We start from the raw sequence: 2444 nt of genomic DNA, 5'->3' as shown, positions 1-2444 counted from the left end.
GACATAAAACACCACACGAGATGTTGATGGGATGAGAAAAAGCTCTTAGTTCTGTTCCTATCATGGTGTGTTTACAAGCCCTAACAGACAGAAGAGCCCCATGATAAGAAGCTGGGCATAAATGTTAACAATCAGTCATTAGTCTAGAGAGCTTACAGTGAGAAGCCGGAGCTCTGCAGGTAATTGCAGACTGCACCTGTACAGAGCCCGATGGAATTCTCTCATTTCATCAGCGCATGACCTGCAGCTGATTAGCTGGGAAGAGCAACATTACTCGTCCTCTTTAAAAGCATAGAAAGTGTTAGGCATTAAGCAATAATAATCACATAGAAAACTATTATAGTTTCATTACAAGCAAATGGACATTCAAATCATTACCTGAGCCCAGAGAGGACACCTGAAGACCATAACACTTTTCTCTCCAATAGGCTTCATTTTGACAACAAAAGCATCTCGCAGTGTTAAAGTTACAATACCTTTTTTCTCTCCAGTACGTGGGGAATACAAGAGAAATAAGCAAACTCAATTTTTTTTCCCATCCATCCAGAGGTTAACTCCTTTCTTGTAATGTCATGGGAGGATCTCCAAGCTCCCTTATTTTCTTGACAGGTGCTACTCACGCATCCATGTGACACAGAACCTTCTCCTTCCTCAACTGGAAGCCCAATTCATAATTTCTGTTTCCTGATTTCTGTTCATTTTAATATGTGCACTCCCAAGATCCCAACTGCACGAATTCACTGTATTTATGGGAAGTATGTTTTGCTCGTTTCCTCATGTTGCCTCAACCTGGAATTACAAGCAGTTAAACATCCAAACAAACTAATAAGAAAATCAAATTAGAATTAAAAAAAAAAATCTCATGAAGACTTAAAATATTGAAGCATAGATTTACAAAGAAAATTTCCATGGTATTTCATAGATGTGAAAATTCACAAGAAAAGGATGTAATCTTGCTACCAGGAGTGACAGAGTTATAGAATATTCTAGCCCATTGATTCTAATAAATAGCCTACACAACTAAAACAGAACAAAAATAATGAGTACTACTCACAGTAGAAATACAAAACTTTATTCATTATACACTAAACTATAACCTCAAATACAAATTTAACTAATGAATTAAATCACACCCCAAAGATTTAAGGGCACATTAAAAATATATTTTTTTTTCTCTATAATTTGTTCATGTCGTTTATTATTGTATTAAAATGTCAGTATGTTGTGTTATTTCCTACAAGGATTATTTTTTTCTCCCTGTATGCAAAGGAGCAAACATATGATTTTGAAAAGAAAAAAATGTAATATTCAAAAAATGTGTTAACTTTTTTTCAGATTACAATTATTTTACGGTTCTTTACACCATTACGCAAGAAAAATTAAGAGTAAATATTTTTTAATGGTGCTATTTCGTTTATAATGAAATAAACAGATTGAAAATGTATGCTGGAGAATGCGGGCATCGATCCCGCTACCTCTCGCATGCTAAGCGAGCGCTCTACCATTTGAGCTAATTCCCCACCTGAAAAAAAGCGTTTCGAAACTTGGAGTTAGCTGGTCTTGACTTACTGGGCACTACACTAGAACTAGTTAAAAATTCATGGTTTCTCGCCAAGTCACTTCTCTTCCACTCGCCAACAGCCGACTGCAACTCACAGCTGGAATCATGCGATACATCGCTCAGCATGTACACTACCAGAATAACCTTATTCATCTCTTTTGCAGCACAAAAGTCTTTATTATTATTCAGTTGTTTTCGTACAAGAAGCTCTCCAAAAGATCATTATTTACAAGAAACCAAATGTGTTACTGAAAAAAATCCCATCTTTTATCGAACAACTGTTCCAAATGCAACAAAGAAACCCATGTTCTTTCCAATTTTCAAGGCATACAGATGAAAAACCTGGTCTTGGAAATGTTTAATGAGTGGAAAATACTATATGCCCAATTGAAACAGAGTTTTGTAGGCAAAGTTTATATATATACATACAGACAGGTCCTTTTGGAAGGTGTCTGGCTCTTCTGGAGTGACAATCAAGTGAAATTAAAACACATCTGTATTTTCCTTATTTGTTACCTTATTTTTCCTTATTACCTCATCAAATGTACTTCCCTATAATTAATACATCACTTTTATCAGCCTTAAAACACTGATTTTTTGGAAAAATGAACACACACAAGCATGACAAATGCTTGCATGGCTTGACATAGAGCATCACAGACAAGGGACATAATGACATGTGTGGTAATAAGCCCCTTTAACATTGTAACCTTCACACTTACTTGCTTACAGCAAATATTTACTTCAAAATGCAGATCTAGAGAGATCGTTATCTATTACTACTAGCTCAACTGGTATATTTGGAAAGAGTTTCTAATTGCACATGTCCTCCTTCCGCTATTTCTCAGAAAGTTGGGAAAATTACAGGAACTTAATGCACAGG

The 2444-nt window shown here is 35.6% G+C and overlaps 1 non-coding gene across 1 annotated transcript; it reads right to left on the bottom strand.

Moving 5' to 3' along the window:
• Positions 1-1447: 1447 nt before the first annotated feature.
• TRNAA-AGC lies at positions 1448-1520 on the bottom strand. The gene has a single exon. It is a non-coding gene; the product is annotated as a tRNA-Ala (tRNA).
• Positions 1521-2444: the final 924 nt, after the last annotated feature.

The sequence above is a fragment of the Phaethon lepturus genome, unplaced genomic scaffold (genome assembly GCF_000687285.1).
Source record: "Phaethon lepturus isolate BGI_N335 unplaced genomic scaffold, ASM68728v1 Scaffold55913, whole genome shotgun sequence".
Lineage (NCBI taxonomy): Eukaryota > Metazoa > Chordata > Aves > Phaethontiformes > Phaethontidae > Phaethon > Phaethon lepturus.
Note: the sequence above shows the minus strand (reverse complement) of the source record. Positions and strands in the feature narration are given on the sequence as shown.